We start from the raw sequence: 18,893 nt of genomic DNA on the forward strand, positions 1-18,893 counted from the left end.
AACAAAATCCTGAATAACAGATCAATGAAATATTAAAAGTAGATGTAGCGATAAGCAAATATCATATACAGACCTTAGCCACAGGGAAAGATGAGTGCAAAAAACAGTGTCCAATAGATCATGACGACAGTGCTTGATTCCAGGACCACCACCAGCACCCAAGTGTGAGAGCCTCTTACCCGACAGGACTGACCCTCATTGCAAAGGCCAATCAAGCGCAGGAACTCATAACGCCAGGAGTGCTCACAAAACAATCTCCTCACGGTCCTCGACCATATGCCGGATGATACCAATATCAGACCTCAGATCATACACAATAGGGAGACACTCCTTATGGTGTAAGTATCGCAAACAGTTTATTGAAAAGTATTAGGCAACTTACATACAAAAGCAGCGAGCAGGCTCTCATGTATTGAAGCAGCTGGTTGGATAGCCAGCAAGATGGCTGCCGCGTCCTCCGATGGTGTAGAGCGTCACACATCACAGGCTCCTCCACAGTCATCATTTCCAGACCCAAATCTGAGTTGGTGTTTAGGAAAAGGTATATTGATGACATCCTTCTCCTATGGGATGGTGACACTGGTTCTCTAAATCAGTGGTTCCCAACTCCGGTCCTCGGGACCCACCAACAGGCCAGGTTTGCAAGATAACTAAATTACATCACAGGTGATCTAATTTGCTGCTCAGTGATTGCAGTATTCTAGTCTGCATCCCCCAAGGTAATACTTAAAATCTGGCCTGTTAGTGGGTCCCGAGGACCGGAATTGAGAACCACTGCTCTAAATGAGTTCATGGCCTTACTTAATGATAATGATAGAAGTATAGTGCTGCAATATGAACATAGTAGGACGGAGATACATTTCCTTGATCTGAAGATCAAAGTGATCGATGGAAGTGTTGTCACCTCTACCTTCTTCAAGGAGATTGACAGGAACAGATTTATTAACATCAATAGTTGTCACCACCCGGCGTGGTTAAAATCCGGTCAATTTTTGAGACTGAGGAGAAATTGTACCAATAGGGAAGATTTTCTGTTGGAATCCTCTGCCTTGAAGGAGACTTTCCTAGAAAAGGGCTATGACATTGGCACTATAGATGATGCGATTGCTCGAGCTGGACAACGTGATAGGGAAGAGCTCTTAAGACCAAAAGCACAGAGAAAGGAAAGTGAGGTATTTAAGTATGCTTTTTTCTCTACGTACTCTCCAGCATTTTTCCGTGAAAAGGGAACAATTGGCATATACTTCAAAATGATGAGGTATTGGGTACCGCCGGCGATTGAAATAGCCACTCAGCGGCGCTCAGCGATGACGTCATCCGTCTTAAAGGTGTATGCGTTCCACCTAACTAGAAAGGTGGGAGGCAATGTTGAAAGGAAAATGGTAAATAAGGGTACCAAAGGTACCAGAATCTTACAGTACCCCCCCCCCCCCTTAAGGCCGGCTCCGGAAGGCCTATAGCACTGGTTTCTCCGGGTATTTCGAGTGAAACCTTCGTATAAGCCTAGGTGCGTGAACATCAGAGGTATCCAACCAGGTGTCGTCTTGGGGTCCATAGTTCTTCCATCTTATGAGATATTGGAGTCTTCCTCTGTGGATACGAGAATCCAAAATCTCCTTAATCTCATATTCTTCTCCGCCTTCAACTTGTACTGGAGGTGGAGGCAAGATGGTAGGCCATATTCCTTGGTTAGGAACATGTGGCTTCAGTAGCGACACATGAAAGATGGGATGTATTTTGAGATCTGCCGGTAAGGTGAGTTGCACTGCAGCTTTTCCAATGAGTTTCTTAATTGGGAAGGGTCCCAGAAATAAAGGTCCAAGCTTTTTGCTAGGGATCTTTAATCTTAAATTTTTTGTCGATAGCTAAACGAGGTCCCCAATAGCATATTGCGGAGAAGGTCTTCTACGAAGGTCGTAGTACCTTTTTTGTTGACTATGAGCGTGTGTGATGGTGGTATTAAGTAAACCCAGAGAGTCTTTTATTTGGGTAAGATAATCCGAGGCTACTGGGTTACTTGATGGTAGGATGCGTGGTGGAAGAAGTGTGGGATGAAACCCATAGTTCAAGTAGAACGGACTTTGCTTAGTAGTACTGTGGGTTGCGTTGTTATAAGCAAATTCCGCTAGAGGGAGGAGGTCCACCCAATCATCCTGTAGGTATGATGTGTAGCAACGCAGATATTGTTCTATACACTGGTTGACTCTTTCAGTCTGTCCGTTGGTCTGAGGGTGGTAGGGAGAAGTGAGCTTTCGCTCAATCCGTAGTATTTGACATAGAGCTTGCCAAAATTTGGAGATGAACTGTGAACCACGGTCGGATAAAAAAGTGTTTGGAATTCCATGTAACTTGAACACATGTTTCATTAGTAGTTCCGCTGTTTGTTTAGATGAAGGTAGTCTGCGAATAGCAATGAAATGTGCCATCTTTGTCAGATGGTCCACTGACACTAGAATGGTATTAAATCCTTTAGAAGGTGGTAGTTCTACTATAAAGTCTAAGGACACAATTTCCCATGGGACCTGGGGTATTGGTAGACTGCAGAGTAGACCAGATGGTTTTGTAGTGTCAATTTTGGACCTTGCACAGATGTCACATGAAGAAACAAATTTTTGTACAGACGTCTTCATATCAGGCCACCAAAACTGCCTGGTAAGCAAATTAAGGGTTTTCGTCATACCCATATGTCCTGCCATGGGCACATCATGTGATAATTCCAAGATCTTGGTGCGCATAGTAGGGGGTATGTAGAGTTTGTCGTTGTAATAGAGGAAGCCTTCTGCATCAGTACTTAGTTGTGGTGGAGGTGAATCCAATCCTATACTGTGCAAAATCTCTTCCTTCAGGGAACGAACAACACCAATAATACTTTCATAGGGTATTATAGGAATAGAAGGGATTTTGGCGCAGTTATCTTCGGTTAATCGTGATAGCGCATCCGCTTTTTTATTTTTGTCTGCAGGCGTGTAGGTAACTAGGAAGTTGAATCTTAGGAAGAATAATGACCATTGTACTTGCCGGTGGGAAAGAGTTTTGTTAGTCTGGAGGTATTGAAGGTTTTTATGATCTGTATATATGAGTATTGGTAATTGGGTACCTTCAAGTAGATGTCGCCAATTCTCCAGTGCCAGTTTTATGGCAAGCAACTCCTTTTCACCCACTGGGTAATTCACCTCTGGGCTGCTTAGTGATTTTGAGAAGAAAGCAACTGGGTGGAGTGGTGAAGTATTTGTTGGTCGTTGGGAGAGAACTGCTCCTACTGCCATATTTGACGCATCTACCTCCAGAATATATTGGAGGGATGGGTCTGGATGGCGTAGTATGGGAGCAGAAGTAAAGCTTGATTTTAACAAGCGGAAAGCTCCATTTGCTTCTTCTGACCATTTGAATGGTTTCTTTATACTTGTAAGTTGTGTGAGAGGTCACACAATAGCAGAGAAGTTCTTGATGAACTTCCTATAGAAGTTTGAAAATCGAAGGAATCGCTGTAATGCCTTACGAGTTGTTGGTATAGGCCAATCCAGAATACAGGATATCTTGCTCATATCCATCTTGATTCCGGTTTTGGATATGATGTATCCTAGGAATAATATTTCTTCTTTATGAAATAGGCATTTTTTAATTTCACGTATAGATTGTGTGCGAGTAATCTGGATAACACAAGTCTTACATGTTTTATATGTTCAGACAGAGATCGAGAATAGATAAGTATATCGTCCAGATATACCACAACACAGACATCAAGTAAGTCTCTAAAGATATCGTTTATGAACCTTTGAAAAGCTGCGGGAGCATTACACAACCCGAATGGCATCACAAGATATTCGAATAATCCGTATCTGGTTCTGAATGCTGTTTTCCACTCATCTCCGTCACGGATTCGGATTAGGTTGTATGCCCCTTTTAGGTCCAATTTAGAGAAATAAGTAGCCCCACGCACTTGTTCAATGAGTTCAGGGATGAGCGGTAAAGGATAGCGATCCTTTATCGTGATGGTATTTAATTGCCTATAATCGATAATAGGCCTAAGACTTAAATCCTTATTGCGGACAAAGAAAAGTCCTGCAGCTGTGGAAGAAGTAGAGGGTCTGATGAACCCTTTTGTCAAATTCTCATCCAAGTATTCCTTGAGATGAGAGAGTTCATCCTGTGAAAGAGGATAAACATGACCGAAAGGCAATTTGCTGTTAGGGAGTAGATCGATAGTGCAATCATAATACCTATAGGGAGGCAACACTTGAGCATTTTTCTCAAGGAATACTTCGGACAGATCCTGATAGCATAGTGGTGCAATCTCGTCTGACACCACAGACAGGATCTTTCCATAAGATGGGAGGTTACACGTAATCTCACAATAGTGAGAAGGGAAAGTTAAAGTCTGTCTTTTCCAATCTATGATTGGTTGATGTGTGTGTAACCAGGGGAGTCCCAAAATAATGGGAAAATGGGGTGAAGATAGTATATGAAAGGAGGTGGTCTCCATATGAGACTCGTTAGCAGTGACAAGGAGTGCTTGTGTCTGATTGGTGATTGGACCAGAAGATAGCGGGATACCGTTGATGAAACTAACAGAAACAGGTTTAGGTTTTGAAATAATAGGAATTTTATTTAAGGTAACAAAACGTGTATCGATATAGTTCCCACAAGATCCTGTGTCGATCATAGCCTTGGTGGTAATCCTAGTCTGGTCCCATTGTAATGTTAAATGAACAAAGAGATAGGGTTTAGAAAAGGAAGTCGTTAATCCCCCTAGCGAGACATGTGAACACTCACCCTCTTTTTTGCGGACAAGGGTACAGACGCTTATCGAATGATCCGGGGATGCGCAGTACATGCAGAGATAACTGGATCTTCTCCTGGCTCGTTCAGTAGCGTATGGTTCCTACCTCCATAGGAGTAGGATCAACGACCGAAATCCGAGAAGGACTAGACAATGGCATTCCCATTTTCTCAGCCTTTCTTTCTCGCAGTCGCCTGTCAATGTTGATACTGAGTTGTATCAAGGCATCCAAAGTGCCAGGTAAATCTGCTCGGGCGAGCTCGTCTTTAACGGCTTCTGACAACCCGAGTCTGAACTGAGTTCGCAGAGATGTATCATTCCACCCTGAATCAAGGGTCCATCTTTTGAACTCTGCTACAAAGTCTTCTACAGGTCTCCTTCCTTGATTTAAAGCCCTCAATTGGATATCAGCAGTACTCTGCCTATTGGGGTCTTCATATAAACTAGCGAGTTCCGCTAGGAATAAAGGATAGGAGTTGAGAAGCTGATCATTTTTCTCAAAGAGAGAGTCTGCCCAGGCCCGTGGATCACCCGTTAAGTATGAAATGACGGTACAGACTTTAATTTGATCAGTAGGGTAAGTACGAGGTTTTAGCAAAAAAAACAATTGACATGCGTTTTTGAATTCACTAAATTTTTTCCGATCACCTGTAAACACTAGAGGAGGGTTTATTTTAGGTTCAGGGGGCTGAGCAGCAGTAAGCTGGGAAAGACGGGTTACCTGCTGTCTCAGAGTCTGATTGTCTTCTTTTACTTCAGTAAGAGCAAGTATTAATGCATTTACTTGTTGTGTTAATTGTGTCACTTGAGTGGGTAATTCTACTGAATCCATTTTTTTAAGGTTCGTTCAATCTGTAACGCTCCTGCGTTTTTATTGTAAGCTGGATTTTCAGCTGCAGAATCTCCACTCAGTAGTCATGTAGAGATGTGTTGGAATACCAGATCCAACTCTCCAGACTCATCACTGTGGGCCTGTCTGCTTCAGCATACAGATATACACACACTCAATAAGATGTTCCTGGAGTGATAGGATGTATATGATAGTATGGAGGTGATGTGCTGAAGGGACAGGTGTGAGCAGTGACAGTAATGGTAAGCACTTGATAGTAATGTTCAGGAGAGTAGTAGATGGTAATAGGTAGAATGCAGATAGGTTAGTAATCATGTATGGTAACAGGTGGTAAGGACAGCAGATGACATATACAGGATAGACTAACCCAGTGCAAGGATAGATGGTAGTAGACTCAAGAGCTAGCAATCTATGTAACAGTGCAGATGGTAGAATTAGTATGCATAGATAGTAACAGTCCTTAATGTGCAGAAGATGATAGTGTAAGTTAGTTATGGAGGATTCCCCTGTGGGGTACTTATCACTAGTAAGGTTTAGTAAGTAGAGGGGTCCAGTAGCGAGGGAGTGATCCGGTAGCGAGATACGGGATCAGCTGCGAGGTTCCGGTCTGTTCCAGGTAAAGGCAAATAGCTGAAGGTTCCGACAGCAAGACAAGGCTTGTAAGCATGTAGGCACACATTGAACGAACAACGTGAGAGAGAACGCCGGCGATTGAAATAGCCACTCAGCAGCGCTCAGCGATGACGTCATCCGTCTTAAAGGTGTATGCGTTCCACCTAACTAGAAAGGTGGGACGCAATGTTGAAAGGAAAATGGTAAATAAGGGTACCAAAGGTACCAGAATCTTACACCAGGCAGGCACTATATTTCTAGGGATCGATAAATTTTCAGGAAACTGGAGAGGGAGCAATATGACCAGGGGGGTTTCAAAACTTGAAACCAATTGGATTTTTAATGCCAAGATGTACACCCCGTTCGGTTTAAACATCGAATGCAATGTGAACACCTTTATTAGTAATGCTTGATTTAATTAATCCTCTTGGTTTAGCTTGTATTTATTTTTATTTATATTTTAATTGAAATGTAAGTTTGTTTTCATTTAGTTAAAATTTTAAATCATTTTTATTACATTGCAATATGTTTGTTGTTTATGTATTTTAATGTCACTATTTCAGATTTGTTGGCAACTATATTGTATTTGCTTATAATTTAATTTATATATGTCTATATGAAGCAGTTTGGTTTGTGGCCACAAGATGGCGCCGGTCCATGGTATGGTGTGGGAGTCAATGTCATTCGTTTGTATGGTATTGTGATTTTTGCTAATTGCGCTTAATAAGATCTTTAATTTGTTTTCAATAAAAGCAGGTTTGAAAATAGGGAATTGCTGAATATCTTCGGTGATTATTTTTAGCAAGTGGTTCCGTCTTGTCGGTGGAACGCATCTAGTCCCACTTCCTGCTTCCATTAATCTAAATTGCTCCGCCTTTCCTCCGATGTATTTATTGAGTCAACAGCGCTATCTGGCCACACCCCCTGACATCAAATGATGAGGAATTGCGTAGGGAGGAGCCTGTGACGTTCTACACCATCATAAGACGCGGCCGCCATCTTGCTGGTCATCCAACCAGCTGCTTCAATACATGAGAGCCTGCTCCCTGCTTTTGTATGTAAGTTGCCTACTAATTTTCAATAAATTGTTTGCGATACTTACTACACCATGAGGAGTGTCTCCCTCTTTTGTATGATCTGAGGTCTGATATTGGTATCATCCGGCTGAGGACCACAAGGGGATTGTTTTGTGAGCACTCCTGGCGTTATGATTTCCTGCACTTGCTTGGCCTTTGTAATGAGGGTCAGTCCTGTCCGGTAAGAGGCTCTTACACTTGGGTGCTGGCGGTGGTCCTTGAATCAAGTACTGTCTTCACAATCTATTGGACACTGTTTTTTGCCCTCATCTTTCCCTGTGGATAAGGACTGTATATGATATTTGCTTAGCGCTACACCTACTTTTAATATGTCATAGGAAATGTCTGTTGATAAAGCTGCAAAAGAAGCGGATTTGACAGGCATAGATAGATATCCTGACATGGAAGAAGAAATTGTGAGTGTAGTAGTCAAAGAACAAGAATCTGATAAGGCTACTCCTTTGCAAGATTTAATTCGGTCACAGGATACAGAGGGGGATCCTGAGATTTTGTCCCAGTTAGAATTAGTGCAAACTGATAGTGGAGATAACATTTATTGTAAAAATATTGACGGTCAGTTGGTTCCCTATATTTCAACAATGGTGGCTAGAGCTCTTTTGAATACAACCATTCCTTTTTGCACATCCAGGACCTGATTCTTTGTAAGAGTTAATGAAAGTAGAATTTGGAATCCTCATCTTAGAGCCCTTTGTCATCAAACTTTTGAGTCTTGTTTGTTTACAGAACAATCTAAAAGGAAAACCAAAATAACAAAAAGTACCTATTGCTGATGGACCTTGGCAATCTATACAGATTGATTTTATTGGTCCTTTTCCACCTGCTAAAGGGGGATACAAATATGCTCTTGTTGTAGTTGATATTTTCTCTAAATGGACTGAGGTAATTCCAGGAACCAAAAAAATACTGCTTTAACAACAGCTAAGTTGTTGTGGACTTATGTAATATTCCATTGGGTCTAGTTCCGAACCATGGAATCTGAAAATAGCCCCCATTTTGTAAGACAGGTAATGAAGGCCATGTGTGCAATTTTAGGCATTCAGCAACGTTTTCATATTCCTTATCATCCTCAGTCCTCAGGAATTGTAGAACGTATGAATCATACCATTGAGTCTAAATTGATTAAGATGATTCAAGAAAAAGGTAAAGGTTAGGTAACTCATTTAGCTGCTATACTTTTGTCCTTAAGAGCTTCAGTATCTTCTAGTACAGGTTTGTCACCTTTTGAGTTGATGAGAGGATGAATAATTTCTATTCTTCTACCTTTTGAGATTAGCATACCTAGTCATTTACAACCTGTTGTACAGAAAGAAGTGTGGTTGCAAACATTGCAACAACGGGTACAGAAACTTCAGAATTTTGCTGCTCAAAATATGGCTAGACCCTTGCCAGATTTAAATAGAAATGATGTCTTGGATAAGACTTCTACTTCTGATGAGTATGTCCAGAAATGTATTCCAGGAGCGCAAGTTATGATTAAGAATTATTGTAATTGGGGCTACCGTTCTTCTTGCTCAGAGAATTGGTAAAAAAAACGCAAATAAGACTATAAGCCCAGAATGGTCCATAATGATCAATGTAAATTACTTAAGAAAAACATATAATCAAGAATGCGATACTGGTTTTTATTTTTTCTACTAGATATGTCTTTCGTTACTAGGTGTAAAGAATATTATTTTATCTTTTCTGGACTTTTGAATTCTACTATGACCATGCCACAACCATACTTCTATTTGTCACTACCACTTGTTTTTGATTTCATTCTTATTCCCCTCTCGATTGTGTAATCAAGGACTATTATTCTTAGATGGACCTCGACGATTTACTCATATGGACTTGAATCATAAGAGACATTCTGATCGCTCTAGCATTATGAGAGGGGGAGTTGGGTTGAGATTCTCATATATGAATTTTTTATTTTTGTTTTTTTTTCTATTAGAGATTTACACATGGGGTTACACATGAATTGTCTGATATAGGAGAATATGAGTGTTTAGAGCATGACAATTATTTTATTGCCCATGATTTACAGAGTAAAACATACTGTGTTGCTTTTTCACATAGACTGGATTATACAGTTTCAGGAACATTATGTGTAAAATCCTGCTGTATTAATATTGCTGGTAGTGACGAGATAGAAGGAAAAATGAGTGACTCATGTTGACATTGAAATCTGGAACTTTCGCCTGCACAATCTCTGTTAGTTTAGTAGATCCTTTGAAGATTGATATCACAGCAACAGCTAGTAATGATACTAAAGATGTGTATGGGAAAAAGCTGCTACTGAAAATGTGAATAGATAAACGAAAATATAAGAGTGCGCTAATTTGTGATGAAATATATAAAAATTATATATACAATCAGTGGATGATATACAACAATATCGAAATAAAAAATCTAATTATATTTAGGACAACACCCAAACAATATGTGATACAATCAGTCCATTTTATAGAAAAATTCTTCCAATGGTGATATTGGTGATGCAAAATACAGATGTGGGGAATCCATTAAAATCAATCCAACCAAATCAATAGTGACTGTGATATCCCACCACCTGGTGAATTTCCTCCTTACCCGGAGGAAAAAAGGTAAGAGCAATAAGTGGATCCAAATTATATCTCAATATGCTTATCATGTGATATCCACCTCCAATCTAGTGATGAAACACCCGTGAATATAAGGTATTGGCCTCTTACCAAAAATAAGGAACCATATGCGTTTATAAAACCAGGTGTAGAGATGGCGCTGATCTCTTCTCCTCTAGATGGGGTGAGCGGCTCTTGCAGTTACTTCAGCAAAGATGTTTGTAACTCTCCGCAGGAACATGCAAATGAATGGAGGCTAATAGTGCATTATCCTTTAGCACAGCCCTCAAATTTTCCACTCGCCTGCTCGCATTTTGCAAGTGGAAAATTATGTAGGGCGAGCTCCGGGAGCGAGAGGAGATGAAAGCCGGCCAGCTGTCAGAGCGCGAATCATCCCACTGTAACAGCTTTAATTGTAATTGGCGGGCGCTCGCTGACACACACAGTCCCGCCTCCTAGCCCGGCTTCTTTGATGGACAGAACACCTGGCCAACAAGGACGTGTGACGTCTATCAAAGAAGGCGGGCTAGGAGGCGGGACTGTGTGTGTCACCGAGCGCCCGGCAATTACAAGCTGTTACAGTTGGATGATCCGCGCTCTGATAGCTGAAAGCAAGGGGAAACTGATATCGGCACAACACCGGCCAACAGTGCATACCAATGGGGGTTATCTTCATGCTACACCGGTACTCGCGCCGATCATCTCTTCTCCGTCTGTGCTGCGCTGCTCCCGGGGGCTGGAAGAAGGTGAGTGCCCAAGGATTGAGCAGCCGCTGCCTCCCTGTGTGACTGCATAGAAGGAGCAGTGGGGCGGCTGCATATAGAGGAATTGATCTTTGCATATTCCTCCTGCAGCAGCTGGGTTGGATGCCTGATTCTCCTCTCTGCAGGCATTTAGCGCTTGCAGGAGGAATATGCAAAGATAAATTCCTCTATATGCAGCCACCCCATCCCCCTCCTATCCAATTTCTTTTTTTTTTTTTGCTGGCTCCTCTAGTGCTGTACAGCCCCCCCAGCCCCTTAGTGCTCTTCAGCCCCCCCTCTTCAGCCCTCCCAGTGCTCTTCATCCCCCCCTCTAGCCCTCCCCAGTGCTCTTCAGCCCCCCCTCTAGCCCTTCCCAGTGCTCTTCAGCCCCCCCCTCTAGCCCTCCCCAGTGCTCTTCAGCCCCCCCCTCTAGCCCTCCCCAGTGCTCTTCAGCCCCCCCATCCAGCCCTCCCCAGTGCTCTTCAGCCCCCCCCCCTCCAGCCCTCCCCAGTGCTCTTCAGCTCCCCCAGTGCTCTTCAGCCCCCCCCCTCCAGTTATTAAAATCTATTTTTGTAACTTCTGCATTAATGCAAAAACGTTTAACAGTTTAATTTTATGAGGGCTTGTTTAGGGGCGGAACTAGTGATCTAGATTTTCTTCCAGGATATGACAGCCTTCTCTTTTGAGTGGAGTCTCTCTCTGGAGTCGCCATCTTGCTTCTCCGAAGGGAGGGGTAATCTAACAAGCATTTTTGAGTAAGGAATAGTATGCAGTGGTAACATATATATACAAATAGAGTATGCATCACAAACTGAGATAGGCATTTCACTTTAACCATCAATGTCAGGATTACATCCATTACAGTTTCCCCCCTTGAAATGTCTATTTGAGTCTTTCCCTATTGATCCTAGCTTATCTGTCCTCATGTGCCTTGGAAATCTTTTGATGACGCACGTTAGACAGGTGATTACTAATTAATCAACTCCCTTGCCACGGTCTTTGCTCATGGGAAGTCAGATGCTCTCCCTATGGCCCTATGGATCATAGTGTGGGGTGGGAAGTGTCTGTAATGGGGTACATTGTTCTTCATAGTCTTCATCACATCCCATATCCTGATTTACGAATGTGGGGGTGGTTTGGTCTATTGCCTTTTCCATAAACTTCCTCAAACATGGGAGTACACAACAGACCACTAAAGCAAGGAGAATTAGGCTGATCAACACAGTCATTCCTATCTGTGCCAGAACTTTCTGCCACCCACTCATCCAGTTAAAATATTGATCCCATGGGTCTGTGACCCCTGAATTTTTCTTTAGTTCAACTGATAGGTTCTCTAATTTCTTAAGTGCTAATGTGACCTTACCATTTGGACCGGTGTTGTCTGGGATAAAGGTACAACAGGTACTGGTCTTATCTATCATGGTACAGACTCCCCCTTTCTCTGCTAACATCATATCCAGAGTCATCCGATTTTGGAAGGTCATTTGGGAAGTGGCTTCTAGTTGTTCAGCTATCCCCTGGAATGCATCCTTGGTGTAGTTAACAAACCTTTGTTGGTTATAATATATATAGTTTATCCAGTCCACATTCTTATTAACCGTTATTATGGGGATTAAAGATTCAAAACCGGCCTTAACCTGGTCTCGGGCCTTGTATTCATCGGGGACCCCCCTTGGAACTCCGATGGCATCTATGTAAACATGAGGATCAAAGCTTCCAGGGAGAACTTCCCGTTTCATCCTCTTTCCCGGAGTCGGGTTGGTGTGTGTGTCATAAATACTTTCTGTCAGAATGTGCAGAGGCATGATGGCCTTCGCCAAGGCACACTCTCCTCTCCATTCCCCCTCTAACCTGGTTCTTATGTGCATGTCTTCACACACCCAGTACACATCTCCTAGGGATTGGCTTTGGTTTTGTACCATATTAGCTGGAATATGACTGTAAGAGGCACAGTAGCCTTTTGGAAAATTACCTAAGTTCCTACCTTTCCCTGCATGATTGGCATGACAGGTATAATTCCCAGGGTAGATTGTAATAGTTTCTTTAGATCTTGGGGCCCTGGTATTGATAGGATACTCCACCTTCCATTTCTCACAAGCTGAGTAATCAGTGGATGTGTTGGTGAAGAGGCTTAGAAAACACTCTTCAACTTTTTCAGGTATGTTCAGTGGGACTGTACCTAAATGCGGTCTGGCACTGGTCCTATTGTGCTTATTAGCACTATATCTCATCCACTCTAGCCAAAAGTTGATCTCCGAAAAACCTGTCTCGGCTGCCATTGTATCTTCAAAGGTGGGATCTGCTATTGCAATCATGTCTCCCAAAGTCTGTACATGAGGTTTTAAAGGATTCGATGGGAGCCATTCATTGTTGTCATACATATCTTCTAATCGGAAAGACCCTCTATGACCCTTGTAACCTCCTCCAAACCACCATCCCAACACGTACTCACCCCGATCAGAGGGACTCGGGTTCCGTATGTTTAGAATAAGTGTCATACTAGGCTCTGGCTTGTGGAGGGTGAGACGGGTCAACAAGGGCTCTCCTAGGCTATCCTTGCTATCATAGGCTGGTTGAGGTTGATATCCCCAGGGAGTCCCTGTGTTCCAAGCTGCTGCTCCCTAGTAGTCACAGTTCTTTCCCCATGACCCCTTGGTGACACAGATATAGCCTTCTCCATGTCCTTTCTCATGCCATTCCCATCTGCTACTACGTTCGGGACATGGGAGTACCTTGCATGCATGGAAGTCAAATGTGGCTACATGGGTATCAGAGGAATTATACCAGAAAGTGACTTCTCCATTTTTCTCAGTAATGCCTGCATGTTGTGCTCTGGTTGTACCCAACAGAAAAAGGATATACAAGATCATGATCTGTCCTCGTCCACGTCCTCAGGTACGGGGACTCTCTTGCAGTGGGAGGCGTGTATCCAGGTGTTCTGCCCAGCCACTTTCACTGATGTGGCCGTTATCAGGAGAACTTGGAAGGGACCATCATATCTGGGTTCAAGAGGGGTTTTTCGTACGAATCTCTTTATCAACACCCAGTCACCGGGAACCAGCTTGTTACATAGTTACATAGTTACATAGTTAGTGAGGCTGAAAAAAGACACAAGTCCATCCAGTTCAACCTATGATGTGTATGTGTGTTTGCTTTTAACCGTACATTGTATACCCCTGTATGTTGTGGTCTTTAAGGTGTCCATCCAATAGTTTTTTGAAACTATCAATGCTCCCCGCTGATACGACTGCTTGCGGAAGAGAATTCCACATCCTTACCGCTCTTACAGTGAAGAACCCCTTACGCACTTTAAGGTTAAACCGCCTTTCCTCAAGTTTTAGTGAGTGGCCACGTGTCTTATTGTATCTCCTTTCTCTCAATAGTTTGTTCCTTATGCTAGGGTCGCCAGTACAGTATTTGTACATTGATATCATATCCCCCCTCAATCGTCTTTTCTCCAGAGAGAATAAGTTCAGTGCTTGTAGTCTTTCCTCATAGCTGATGTCCTCCATTCCCCTAATTATTTTTGTTGCCCTTCTCTGGACTTTCTCCAGTTCCAGCACATCCTTTCTGAGGACCGGTGCCCAGAACTGGACAGCATACTCCAGATGTGGCCGGACCAGAGTCTTGTAGAGTGGAAGAATAATCTCTTTATTTCTGGAGTGAATCCCCTTTTTTATACAACCCAGTATTCTGTTGGCTTTGCTTGCAGCGGCTTGGCATTGCATGCCACTTCCAAGCCTGTTGTCTACCAGTACCCCCAGGTCCCTTTCCATCCTAGACTCACCCAGAGGTTCCCCCCCTAGTGAGTAGCTTGCTTTCTGGTTTCTGGCCCCCAAGTGCATTACTTTACATTTTTCTACATTAAATCTCATCTGCCATGTAGTTGCCCACCCCGTTATTTTGTTCAGGTCTGCTTGCAAGATTTCCACATCCTGCATAGAAGATATTGGCATGCCTAATTTAGTATCATCTGCAAATACTGAGATTGTACTAGATATCCCCTCCTCTAGATCATTTATGAATAAATTAAACAGGATTGGTCCCAGGACAGAACCCTGGGGGACCCCACTTTCCACACCCGCCCAATCCGAGTACTCCCCATTAATCACCACCCTCTGGACTCTCCCCTGGAGCCAGTTCTCTATCCAGGTACTCACCTTATGGTCCATACCTATCTTCCTTAGTTTGTACAGTAAGCGTTTGTGGGGAACGGTGTCAAAGGCCTTTGCAAAGTCCAGATACACCACATCCACAGGCTTACCTTTATCTAGGTGGCAGCTCACTTCATCATAGAAGGTTAATAGATTGGTTTGGCATGAACGATTTTTCATGAATCCATGCTGATTACTACTTATAATACCGTTTTCATTACTAAAGTCTTGTATGTGGTCCCTTATCATCCCCTCCAAAATTTTGCAGACTACTGATGTTAGGCTGACCGGCCTATAGTTACCCGGGATATATCTCGGCCCCTTTTTAAATATTGGTACCACGTTGGCTTTTTTCCAATCAGCTGGCACCCTACCTGTCTGTAAACTATCCTTAAAGATCAAGAATAATGGTCTGGCAATCACCTGGCTGAGCTCATTAAGAACCCTTGGGTGCAAGCCATCCGGTCCCGGGGATTTATTTATGTTAAGTTTCTCTAGTTTAGCTCTAAGTCTATCCTCTGTTAGCCATGGCGGCACTTCCTGAGGTGTATTATTTAGTTCGGCCTTACAAGCGGGGTTCGTGTAGCCCCCCGATTCCTTTGTGAAGACTGAAGAGAAGAAATTATTTAACACTTCCGCCTTTTCTCTGTCCTCAGTGGCCATTTTTCCTTTATCATCTTTTATGTGTGTTCTTGTATCTAGTTTCAGGATCTGGAATGGAAGAAAATACTTTCGCATGGATACGGGTTAATTCACGAGATAAAGCAGTTACATAATCAGTCAATACATCAGATTGAAGTTGTAACTGTTGTGGAAAGTAACACCCTAGTCTAGGGGCCGAGCCAAACAGTATCTCATAGGGTGATAGACCATGGTTTCCTGAGGGAGTGTACCTGACACTAAACAAAGCAATAGGTAGACTGTCTGGCCAGCTCATCCGTGTTTCCTGGGACATTTTTAACATCCTAGACTTTATTGTACCATTTAATCTCTCTACCTTCCCACTGCTTTGAGGGTGGTATGGGGTGTGGAAGGCCAGAGTAACCCCTAAAGCTGTCCATATCTGTTTGGTTACTGAGGCCGTGAAAGCCGGCCCTTGATCACTCTCTATAACCTCCGGGACGCCATATCTGCACACCACTTCTGCTAGGAGCTTTTTGGCTGTGGTCTTCGCCGTCATATTGGTGACAGGGAAAGCTTCCGGCCAGGAAGAGTACATATCTATGATTACTAAAGCGTACTCGTACCGGCCACTCTTTGGCATCTGAATGTGGTCAATCTGTATTCTCTGGAATGGATACTGGGCCTTTGCTAGATGTTTTATGGGTACTCTCTCCGTCCTTCCAGGGTTGCATTTAGCACAGATAACACATGATTTGCAAAAGCTGCTGGTGAGTGGGGTGATTCCTGGGGCCACATAGTATTTGCTGATCAGGGCATTCATCAAAGTTTTTGACAGATGGGAGGCACCATGAGCCCACTGCACCACTGCTGGGAACATAGATCGTGGTAAACATGGCCTTTTGTTCACTTCCATCAGTCCATCCCTTGATGTGGCTCCCTTCTTAATCCACGTCTCCTTTTCCTCTTTGCTTGCTGCTTCCTGTTGTTCTTTAAGGAGTGTCCAATCCACAGATGGGTTTCGTAGGATCATGGTGGTCTGTGCAGTTACAGTGTCCTGCATGTCTTGTGCCAATGTTGCTCCATCTGGAGTAGGCATGTCCACTTTGTTGACACCTTCATGCACTTCATATGCGGCCTGTTTTGCGGCAGTGTCTGCCAGATGATTGCCTCGTGCTTCCGAAGAATTCAGCCTGCCATGTGCTTTCACCTTAAGTATAGCTACTTGGGCGGGAGAAGCAGAGCATCCATCAAGTCCTTGATTGCGGCACTGTGCTTCACGGGTGTACCCGCCTCCGTTAGAAGCCCTCTAGTTTTCCAGAGGACCCTATAATTGCAGGCAACACCGAGGGCATATCTTGAATCCGTGTAGATGTTGGCTCTTTTTCCTTCTGCCAATTTGCATGCCATAATCAGAGCCTGAAGCTCTGCTTCCTGTGCAGACTTTGAGGAGGGTAGAGCCGAGGCATGTAGAATTGTATCCTCGGCGGTAACAGCATATCCAGTATGAAATCTTCCTGCTTGATCCGCATACCTTGATCCATCAACATAGATAGTTAGGTGAGGGTTCTCCAGGGGCACCTCACTTACAGTCAGTAGATGTGCAGTTTCCATTTTCATCACTTCAAAGCAGTCATGAGGAACGTCATGAGGATCGTCTGGATCGTCTCCCCCCTCGAGAAGTGGTAGCAGAGTGGACGGGTTGAGTATGTCACACCTGCGAAGGGTAACATTGTCTGGGATGAGCAGAGCACATTGGAGTCTGAGATGTCTTGCTGTTGACAAGTGTTTTGGCTGCACTTGATTCAGTATAGCCGCAATATCATGAGGGGCTAAGAGGACAAGATCATGACCCAACACAAGGTCAGCAGTTTTGTCCAGGACGGCTTGGGCTGCAAACACGGCTCTGAGACAGGAGGGCCCCCCCCCTAGCCACCGGGTCCAGTTGGCAGGAATAATAACCAATGGGTCTGAGTCTGTTGCCACGGGACTGAGCTAGTACTCCTGTGGCATGTCCCTCTCTTTCTGAGACAAATAGCTTGAAAGGCTTCTCATAGTCTGGGAGGCCGAGGGCGGGGGCCACAGACAGGATTCCCTTCAGAATTTCAAAGTTGGTGAGGGCTTCTGGAGACAGTAGGAAAGGATCGGTTTTCAGGGCATTATACAGGGGTCGCATCAGTAGGGATGCTTCTGGAATCCAGGAACGGCAGTAGGAGATCAGTCCTAGGAAAGCATGGAGGGATCTCTGACCCCTTGGCACTGGAATGGCCATGATTGCGGCAACTCGTTCTTGGGTGAGATGTCTTGTGCCTTTTGAGATGCAGTGACCAAGAAAAACCACTGTACCTTTGCACCACTGAATTTTGTGTTTTGAGGCTTTACAGCCTTGTTCGGCTAGGTAACAAAGGAGGCTCTCAGAGCGAGTCACTGCCTCACCTAGGGAGTCCGCACAAAGCAAGAGATCGTCTACATATTGAAGGAGCACAACCTCCGGGTGGAGTTTGATCCATGTGTCCAAAATAAATGTCATTGCCTTGGCGAACTGGGATGGGGAATTTTGTGCTCCTTAAAGCATTACGGCCCAGGTATAACTTTGGCCTTCGTGGGTGAAGGCAAAAAGGAATTGACAACAAGGGTCAAGGGGCACACTGAAATAGGCATTTGCCAAATCCACCACTGTGAAGTATTTTGCTGTGGGCGGGATTTCAGCCAGCAAAGTGTGTGGATTAGGTACAATGGGTGTTTCCAGTATGGTTGCTTCGTTCACTGCTCGGAGGTCTTGCACCATTCGATATTTCACAGGTTCTCCTTTCGGGGTTTTCTTCTTTACTGGAAAGAGAGGAGTGTTGCACGGGCTTGTGCAATGTTTAAGAGCTCCATTCCGCAGTAGGGCCTCTATTTGCAGAGCAATTGCAGCCGACTGGGAGGGCTTAAGAGGGTATTGGGGCTTCCTGGGATACGGGGCCCCTGGCTTCATTTTGACGATAATCGGCGGGACTTTCAGGTGACCGATGTCCTCAGGGCTTGTAGACCACAAGCATGAGGGTATTCGGTCTAAGACTTCTTGTGGGATCCCCGTCACGTCCTTTTCCTCCAAGGAAAGTAGGAGTGGAATGGAACACAGTGCTGAGGTATCTTCAGTAGTCAGTGGTGAAGTCACTTTAACACCACCATCGGGTTGAAAGGAAATGGAAGCTTGGAGTCTAGACAAAACATCAGCCCCTAGTAGATTTAGAGGACATGTGGAGGAGACAACAAATCTTGCTAGTAGGTCAGGGAAGTTTCCAACTTGTAGGGGGCGGGTCAAAAGGCTTTTTCTGGGCGTCCCGTCCACTCCCACGCAGGTTATATCAATATCCGATAGGAAAGAGGTATCGGGTAGTTCTTCAGCTCTGATTAGGCTTCTGGCAGCACCTGTGTCACAAAGGAAAGTGGTGGGATGGCCCTCAAT

General features: G+C 43.9%; 2 pseudogenes across 2 annotated transcripts; both read right to left on the minus strand.

Annotated features, from left to right (window-relative positions):
* Window positions 1-12,525: 12,525 nt before the first annotated feature.
* Window positions 12,526-13,546, minus strand: LOC309558661 (annotated as a pseudogene). The gene has a single exon. The product of its transcript is annotated as an uncharacterized misc_RNA (transcript).
* A 2-nt stretch (window positions 13,547-13,548) lies between these two features.
* On the minus strand, window positions 13,549-17,062 carry LOC309558662 (annotated as a pseudogene). The gene is made up of 2 exons: window positions 15,819-17,062; window positions 13,549-13,728 (listed from the first exon to the last, which is right to left on the minus strand). The product of its transcript is annotated as an uncharacterized misc_RNA (transcript).
* Window positions 17,063-18,893: the final 1,831 nt, after the last annotated feature.

The sequence above is a fragment of the Pelophylax lessonae genome (genome assembly GCF_965119305.1).
Source record: "Pelophylax lessonae genome assembly, chromosome: 6".
Classification (NCBI taxonomy): Eukaryota; Metazoa; Chordata; class Amphibia; order Anura; family Ranidae; genus Pelophylax; species Pelophylax lessonae.